The 9,849-nt window shown below is 38.0% G+C and overlaps 1 pseudogene; it reads left to right on the forward strand.

Moving 5' to 3' along the window:
* Positions 1-245: 245 nt before the first annotated feature.
* Positions 246-348, forward strand: LOC139976539 (U2 spliceosomal RNA; annotated as a pseudogene).
* Positions 349-9,849: the final 9,501 nt, after the last annotated feature.

Genomic DNA, 9,849 nt, shown 5'->3' on the forward strand with positions numbered 1-9,849 from the left:
TCAGGTGGAATGTCTTTATCTGTCTCTCTTATATATCTCATCTAGCTATTGGCATTGGAATGACCTTGAACACCTGACCACCTTTCATTGACAGTCATCTGTCGCAATATCCTGTAATTGCAAATCAATCAACAATGAAAACCAATACTATAGTTACGGTGGTTCTGATGGAACAGACGAGTTGCAGACTTACTGCACAACAACTGATCACGTTGGGATTCTTCGTCAAAATGCCAATGCATAGAATCGCTTCTCGGCCTTTTGGCTAAGATCATGTGTAGTATCTGTTCCCTTTCGAGGGAGGGGTATGGTGATACACACCCGACGATGATCACACAGTCACAATCTCGATGCAAGGGGACTGGGGTTGAGAGCGGATCAGTCGTTTGGTAGTTTGGTTTTCGTGCCCATGTCCTTTCCTGGGTGACTTTCCTTAAAAAGTATGCATAGAATAGCTTGTCAACATATAATAATTTGTCGAGGTGTGTACAATTCGCCTGTATCGAGAAGAATATGGTTTGGTATCGATCATTGTTCAATTTAACAACTCATTGTAAGATTGCTTGTTGGTGAATGAGATGGCGTAGCCTGCAGTAAAATAACAACCAGTTATAATCAGTTTGTCGGCTTGTCGAGACCTGTTTCCAAAGGCCGTTGTTATTCTGGTTTGGGTAATAAAGGGCCTACGGACGGTCCGACCTTTTTTACTTTTGTAGATGACTCGTGTTCAGTTCGGTGAGTGTGTGCAAAGAGGGGGGGGGGGTGCAGTTATATGTTTGTAGTAATTGTTTGTCGCTGATAGTTTAGTTAAAGTACGGGTAGGGTTTGGTGTTGAACGCATTTAAGCCGTGACGTTTTGAATTCATCTAGGTGGATCACGTAAACAGCACAGTAAAGTTACAACCAATAACAATCGGTTCCGAACCACAGAGAGTAAATATTACGTAAATACCCCCTAAGTGAGAATATCAGCATATAGGCCGGGAAGCTTGGCCTCGTATGAGTTGTCGTTCATGAGGAATACATTTCGGATTTCTTACGATGTTTCTAAGTTCCTAATATCTGAAAACTATTAGTCTGGTTCCCTTAAGTAGGTACATAAGATAGTATATTATAGTACTAGTTATTGTTTTCTGACGAGGTCATTTTTGCATTCAGAGATGACAGTCATTGCTGTTCATTTTTAGGGGCGAATATTCGCCGTCCAATTGTTTTTACTCTTTTAACCAACTATACTTTTCTATTCATTTTACGCGACTAATAACCTTGGCGGTTGAGGGACTAGTGTATTCAGCCACCGTCCCAGACGGTATGTCCGAGACGCGAGAAACACATTCCATACTTGTCTTACATTTTCGGGAGATCACCCCAGCACCAAGATGTTACCAGGCGATGGAAGCATTGCCAAAGACCTTTATATTTTATTCTTATAGATTCTTATAAATGAAAAGCATTGCAAGTGCCCTCGATATTTACATTGTAAACTTTTTACAATAAGGTCTATGAATCTGAAATGTCGCCCTCACATTCAAGAGAAAGTTATCTCTTGTTTCTGAATGACAAGTTGTGGTCTTTAAGCTCCTACATGTGAAATGCTGCTTGTATTCTGTTATTAACATAACGTCCTTTGGGTTATTCTTAAAGGTTAATTAAAGATAGTTTTCACGTACCCAAAACAAATACCTAATATTTGTGAACGATAAGTGACACGCATTCCTTACGATTGGCCAATCGCATTATAGTATGTGTATTAAAAGACATTGATTATACACGTTGTTGATTTATATTAATATAATGACTTTTTAAGACCTCATAGTTGTTTAAGGGTAGATGTGATTCACACATTCTACGGCATGTTTAGCAGTATCTATTAAATCTAATTTAATAAAAGGATCTATATTATTTCTTGCCTTATCGAGTTATACGACCAAATGTATGTTGTGTGAAACATGGAATGTTAGTCCTCCTATCTTGTCCTACTTTAACCAACCTTCTGTCTTCCAATTCGTCTATTTGATCGTGTTTTACCATTTTTTAAAGAATATTAGCAATGTCTTAACGTCGCTAACTTTTCAACAATATTGTTATTTAACAAAAGTCACGTCCTCCAAAATTCCTACTCTTTTACAACAATCTTATTTTCAAAGTTGGTGAGCCAGTTGAGTTGGCCCTCTCATTTATTATAATGTCACTTTCTACCCCAACATCATCTCTCAGAATAGCTGCTACCTCACAAAGATGGTTTCATTTCATATGTTCCCGTACACCTCGTAAGCAATATCAAACTACTAATTGGGGTGAATCCATGTTTTTTTTAAGGAAATGGATTGCGGTTCGGTCGATGCCTCCCATGTAGGCGGTGGGTATGTTGGCAGCATCCTTATGAAAAAATTGTGCCATCTGAGGAATTTGTATATTAGGTTTAATATTAAGTCTAAGCGCAACTGTGCTACTTTTAAATGTTGCTGTTAGGTTAAAATGAGGGAAGTGGTGAACACCCCCACTCATGAATCAGCTGTTGTGATAACAATATCCACTGAGATTGACATAGAACTTCAACTAGAGCAAGTCTTCTACACTTCTTGACTTATAAGTAAGCTCAATGCTGTCATATCGCCGATCCCGAAGAAAGATGATGAATGCTTCAACGAGAAAAAAGAAAGAAAGAAATAGCACGAATAGTTCGATTAGCAGTAACATAAAATGATTAATGTTCTTCGAGAAGACACACAGTTAGATCGCTTATCTATCAGTACGAAGTGCTTGTTCATCTCACCCGTTACATTTCTTTGAATACAAAATATGTGACGCTGTAACGCCAACATTAATACATAAAAAGCCTGTTCATTACCCATGCTCATGTGGTGTTTGCGTGTGAGTTGCCCTCGCTCTCTACTTTGAATAAAATTATATTTATTTAAATGACTAGATTATTACGTATATTGTTTTAATATGGTGTAAATGTGTAAGACAAAATACAGTTAGTAGAACCTTAGCCAACATTGCCAAGTGAATTATTTGTATTCACTTCCAATGAATGTAAGCGTCATTAGGCTTGGGAAAGAAGTGCGCCATTAATTTGACTTCTGTGTAAATTTAATAGAGACTCACGTTTGAAGAATATAATATCAGCGTAACTAGGGGATGGCCGTTTGGCCGGATGGGTTGGTGAGCCTGTTTGCGGACCGGCCTTTGTTTTAGAAAATTAGTTGAGAGGAAAGTGTGTGTGAACGTAGGAATGTATGTCGTTGTGGCTGTGCGTGTCATGTAAAAAAAAGATCATACAATCTCATATAGAAGTAGTGTCATCATATTTATTACCCTCTTTTACTCTAGTTCAATGGACGAAATAAATTGCGTAAAATTGTGAAGAAACGTTCGTACTTTTTCCTTTTTACGAAAACTTTACCGAAATTGCTGTGTATTTCAGATCAATGAAATCATAAGTAACAAACACAAAAGCAAGCACAATGCTTGATATTTGCGTTTTAATCTGTCACGGATTTGTAGTCTGACTTATTTCCAGAAGATCCTCTCACTGAATTTTGAAGTTTATCTTATCTGCCAACGACCGAAAGTTAACCTTTTTTTTTTAAAGTAGATTCTTAATACCGTAGCTATACCAGGTCAAACTAAGCGTTTTGGTTAGCAAAGAGTGAAATGCTACGATGGATACCAACCTTTTTCGGAGTGATCTTAGGTGTTCCAAATAAGTTCTATACGGCGGACATCAGATGACACTTGGTCCGATATCCCCTCTACCTTGTGGGCTAATGGGCACAGGGCCCACATTGCATACCCGGGCCAGCCTCGCACTTGTTGGAGGTGTGGGCTGGAAGGGCATGAGGCCAGGTTGTGCCCGAACAAGCGGTGTAGCCGCTGTTTACAGGTTGGGCATACCCTGGCCGAGTGTAAAGGGGATATCGTTTGCAACTCGTGTGTGGCTACGGGCGTGGTTGAAGCGGTCCCTGTCCCGGCCTCTGACACCGTACCACATGATGCTCCTGTCATCGCCCCAGTGTCCGACACTAGCGCCTCGATGGAGGCTTTGTTCCCCCTTTCGTGTCCGACCTCTCCCCTGATCGAACTTGCCGAGACTGCCAGCCTGCCCACTGAAGCAGAGCAGGACAAAACGGCGGAGATGGTACTAGCGGAGTGGCACGCGGCGCAGGATGCCGCTCGTACTGGTTCACCGGTAGCTACGCCCGCTATCGGTGATACTAGTCGGGCCCCGAGTCAACCGGCCCAAGAGACATTAAGTGGCCCAGATTCTGATTCGCCAATGGAGGACTGCACTACAGCCTTATTAGTTGTGGCTAAGGAGTCCTCCGATTGGTTTGATGAGACAAAACAGGCCACTGATCTCATTGACTCGAGTGGCCCTTCCACCCTACCCGCAGCCGCTTCCGCTAAACCGGACACGATGGTCGCTAGTGGACCTCCTGTTCCTGACAGGGAGGTCCACTCGATCAAGGTTGACGAGGAGTTAAGAACTCTGCTCCCTCGTAAGAAAAGGGGGAATACTGTTAGGGGCTTGAAAAGACCTGTATTGGGAAAATTTCCTGTCGTCTGCTATCGGGACGGCGTACCCCGGATGAATTTTGGAGTTAGTTAGTTGTTATGTGCGGGGTGGGGGGTTTGTGTGGTCCTTACATAATGTGGGTTGGGGGTTTTCTGTTTGTGGCTTGGTGTTGGCTTTTTGGGGCTGGTTTGTGGAGCTTTATTGTTTTGGTTCTGTTGGCCTTTGGGTCCGTGTCCTTTTCGCGTCACGTTGAACGCTATATTTTATACATTTGTGGGTTAGTGAGAGATTTCTGTTGGTGGGTTTTCAGTTGGGTTTTTGGTGGTTGTTAAACAGACTGGGATTGTTTTTGGTTTTGTTGACCTTTTGGTCCGTGTCCGTTTCTTTGCACGTAAAAAGCACCTGTTCACCTTACCAATGAGAAGATTTTCTTTATTATAAATTCAATAAAATGAGAAATGTTGAAGGTACCACGAGGTTAGTTCATGAGGGGTACGTGAAGTGCCACGATGAGATAAGAATCTAGAGGCAGCGGTGATACGGAGAGTACCAAATTGGAACCTCAATAAGTAACATGTGAGCACCAAACTGATATAGGAGGAATAGGTGTAATATAGTTTATAGAGGAAAATTTGCCAGTTGGCAGGCAGTCCTGGAGGCGGAGCAGTGTGACATTCGCCTTCAGGTTGAAGGCGATATTCGACGTTTATCTGGGGCTGGGGAGGGGTGTTTCGATTCGCTTCGTGCTGGTCGTCCTTTCGTGGTCTGAAAGGGTGGTTGGGGTTTTTGTCTCTGCAGGTCGGTGGGCGTATTTACTTCTTTGGCTCGCTTGACTTGAGCTTCGTTTGTCAGAATGGGATGGTTGGGTATTGCCGTTTGGCCGTGACGTTTTGGATCCCACAGAGCGGGTCACGTTAAAAGCACTAAACTGACATAAGATGAGTTCTACCGATGGTACAGTACTTGGGTCATGCTTTTGAAAGTTCCAGATAGTTGATCCTGTGCCAACCGCATACCGACCATTTGCAAAATACAAAATAAATAGTAGTCCGGGACTAGAAAATTAAGTAGTCCTTTACACAATGCGGTACGTCAATATTGGTGCAACTAATTTATTCACCATTATGAATACAATGCATATGAATTCACAAATACCAAGCAATATATCCAGACAGCTAATGAGCTACATGAATTATGATTTTGAAACACAAACCAAAATGATATATACAAAACCTTTGAAATCATTGACAAATTAAAAACCCAAATAAGTACTGATCATCGTAGAAAGCGCTAAAACATAACATACCGTAGTGAATTCTGCTTGACAGCAATGTAAACCTATACAAAGTCCTCTAACACACGACATCACGTCATCACAAACACCAGTAGGAAGAGATCCAGAAACTCTTATGAAACACCTGCAATATACCCAGAATCAATCAAATTGAAGGAAAAAAACGAATTTATCAAAATCAGAAAGCACTCAAAAGGATATATACAGAACCGAGTAAAGAAGTAATGCCACATCTGGAATTGTAAACAATACCCATTCTGTCGTGCGGAAAGATCATTAATTTAAAAACTCTTCGAACTTAATGGCTAGCCCGACGATACCAAAAACGTCTCTTCAAGCAAAATATGATCAGAAATAGTGATATAAGAAAAACTTTTAACACCAAATGATTGGCTATAGGGTTTCCTACAAATACTTAAAATGATATTTCCAGAACCATGGGAACATTTACAAGCCCTTAACTATGATATATTATATACACTTGTAATTGTCAATGTCAGTATTCTTCTATAAGGATGGGTTTTTAAAGGTATATTATATATAAAATGCTATAATTTTCTCTTCTGTTATTATCTTGTAATGTGATACACTTAATTTGGAATGTTCTTTTCCATTCTTTTACATTTAACAATTGAACTATTTCTTTCACTATAGATAAAGCTTATGATCGTTTATATTCGATTAAATATTTATAACCTCAAGTGGATATTCGTTGTTTCTTATTGAAACATTGTGTAATCTTGTAGAATAAATGAATGGATAGTGACTTCATTTTTGATTGCAACAGTTTTGGGTAATTAAACTTGTTTTCGCAGTAAAGGTAATAGAGAGATTTATTCTCCTTCCGGGTTTTACTTTCATGATTCAGAGCACACTCATTTGAAATATATTGAAAGTATTTTTTTCTCAAGAATTGCATTGGAAATGGTCACAAGTTAAATTGTGTTTATTACAGGGTTAATGGATTAATGTTTTATTACAATTGCAATGATTACTCTGTAAAAGAATATAAACACAAACACAATGACAGTTTGCGTATAAATAGAAACTTTGTTTAAATCAGCATATGAACTCTCATAAATAGGTGTTATCGATTAACGAGGATGACACATAATTGCATTAGGTGTCATTAACACTTTCACTTACCCAGGAAATAATATACTATTAACGTTAAAGCAACTTGCTTTTTAACTTGACTTTACCCTCTGTTACTGAATGATCGATAATTGTCTTTGTATTTTTCTCTCATATTCAATGTAATAGTAAAAGCTATCGTGGAGAACATGAGGCTGACGTTCATTAACATGCTTTTACCTGATTTCTTCATCAAACAAATCGAAAGTCCATTAAAAATAACACTATTGCCTGTGAACCTCTGTTACATCACAGAGGTGTCTACAATAGACACATAGTTCAATTAAATCAAAGCCAAATAACAGTAAAAATGATATTCTGAACCTTCATTAACGCCTGTTTCTCACTTTTAGCTAACGTAGCTGTTTGTGCTAACCAACGGTAATAACAAGATCCAAACATACAGGTATCATTTGATACCACTTTACTGGTTATATAAGTATTAAGTATTATCATATGATTTTAAATCGGTATGTGAACAATATTCAGAGGTTTGATTGACGCCTGTTTCTCACTCTCAGCTTACGCAGCTGTTTTGGATGATCAAAGGTACTACATACACGTATTATTTTACCTTTAGTAATGTTTCATCTGGTATAATAGTCTACGGGGACCTAACTATGGAAATGCTATAAGGCAAGACACGATTAACTTTATAAAACTTTACAATGTATGTTTTGAAAATCCTATTACCAACGTCTACAAGGTGATAGTCACAGCCAAGCCACTTATCTCATATACTTTGATTCTAGATAGGCGTATTGATGGCAGTTCCATGTGTACTCAATATTATAATATTCACTTAAAATGATTGCTTATTAGTGGACCCCAATAGATCCCGCAACAACATAGGACTCTTTCCATTATAGAACTTTTCCTTAACTTCATAAAATCAACGATATATAAATATTTCAGTTCAACATATATCCAACTGTTTTTAAGCTGTGCGTTAACGTTCCCGCAGACATATTCTGCAATTGTTATAGTTAAATGTTTAAGATTGTAAACCCCAAATCCTGCAGATACGAAGGACAAGTCCAAGTTTTATTACTCTGTTTGGTATCACTTACTATTGAATCCATGATTCATCAGTAAATTTTCGGGCAGATACGTCACCGATACGATACAATTCGGTATTGTTCAGCTCTAATCGAAGTACTTAATGATATTTGTATGACATTGAAATCATATGGAAAGAGAAAGTCACATCATCCCATGACAGAAAACAATATTTCATCTCATAGTTGCTTCATCTTGACAAGAAAATCCATTCAGTGCCTTCGTGAAACGTTATCAGGAACATTTCGAAAAATAAACCAGGAAGACGGGAAGACTCCATATTGGATTATTCCAGTTTACAAAAATCTTCAAATGGCTTTATACGTTGTACGTTAACTACCATGCCTTTCATAGCTTAAAGACTTTTCCATCGTACACAAAAGTACGGACAGATATTTCTCCGGTGTGCACACCTCGGTGACATTCCACTCAAATCTAAGTACATCTTTATGATATTTATATGAAGAAGAAATATTAGAGAAGGCAATGTCAAATCATAAAACTTCGAATAAGAACAGGTTAACCTGATAGTTGATCTATCTTCACTATAAAACTAACGATAAGATCCCTTTGGAAAATGACGCTAGCAGGAAGAATACGAGGAATAATATAGAAAATGTTAAATCATTACGTTGCAAGATTTCGTCTCAATAAAATTCGACTGTATTTAGGCTGTGCGTTAACGATGTTGCCGCAAATCTTTGTTTTTTAACAATGGCCTGTTCCGTCAAAAGATTAGCATTGAACAACCTAAATTTGGTTATATATAATTTACGTACTATAAATATTAATATGGAAAGCAAAACTCATATCCTACAACCAAAGAAAAAACTGTTGATCTGATAGTTGGTCCTCCTTGACAATAAAAATATAAAAAAATTCAGGGAAATGTCGTTCGTTGTGTTCCTGCTAACGACATTTCCCTGAATAAACCAGAAAAATTGAAAATTTGTTCATTATAAAAACTTAGTTTAATTAGGATTGAAAACAAATCATGAACTTACGATGGATAATCTCCACGTTAGTGCTTCTTACCAAACAGCACTAGCCAACTAGCCCATTCTTACAAACAAAAATCAAACTCCATGTGAGTATTCTACTTGAAATGCATAACGCTTGAATCTATGATTCACATCCCAAAACAGCTGATTGTACGCAACACTACGGTCAGATTTGTCTCCGGTGTAAGTCATCCCCATGAGTTTCAACACGAAAGGAACATTTCATTGTACACAAAAGAACGAACAGATATGTAGCCGCTCTGTGATGTCTCGGTGATATTCAACTCTAATCTAAGTACTATATAATATTTATATATAAAATTAGACCAGGCCACACAATAGAAAGACAGGCGAATAACAAGATATTGATTTCATAGTTCATCCATCTTGACAATAAAAATACAATCAATATTCTCGAGAAAAAGTGCATTTTCCTTTTTAAAATAGTTTAGAAGGTGTAGGTTTGAAAGAAACAAGAAAACATGATCATATTCACTGTGTGAGTATTCTTCCCCGAGCATATAATCTTTGAATCAAAGATACATCTCCGAGAAAACAGCCGATTGTACGCAACACTACGATCAGATTTGTCTTCGGTGTAAGTCATCCTCACGAGTTTCAACACTAATCTAAGTACTATATAATATTTTTATGAAAACGAAACATTTGTAAAGGGGAAGTGATATCTACAGCCAAACAACGTATTATTGATTTTTAGTTGCGTTAATAACAGAGAAATCATTATGTTGTCCCGTTTTCTAGTTGCAGGTTTAGGATTAAAAAAAACAAATCATGGAAGTAAGATAGATAATCTCCGCTTCAAATCGTATCAAACATCA

The sequence above is a fragment of the Apostichopus japonicus genome, chromosome 11, assembly GCF_037975245.1.
Source record: "Apostichopus japonicus isolate 1M-3 chromosome 11, ASM3797524v1, whole genome shotgun sequence".
Classification (NCBI taxonomy): domain Eukaryota; kingdom Metazoa; phylum Echinodermata; class Holothuroidea; order Aspidochirotida; family Stichopodidae; genus Apostichopus; species Apostichopus japonicus.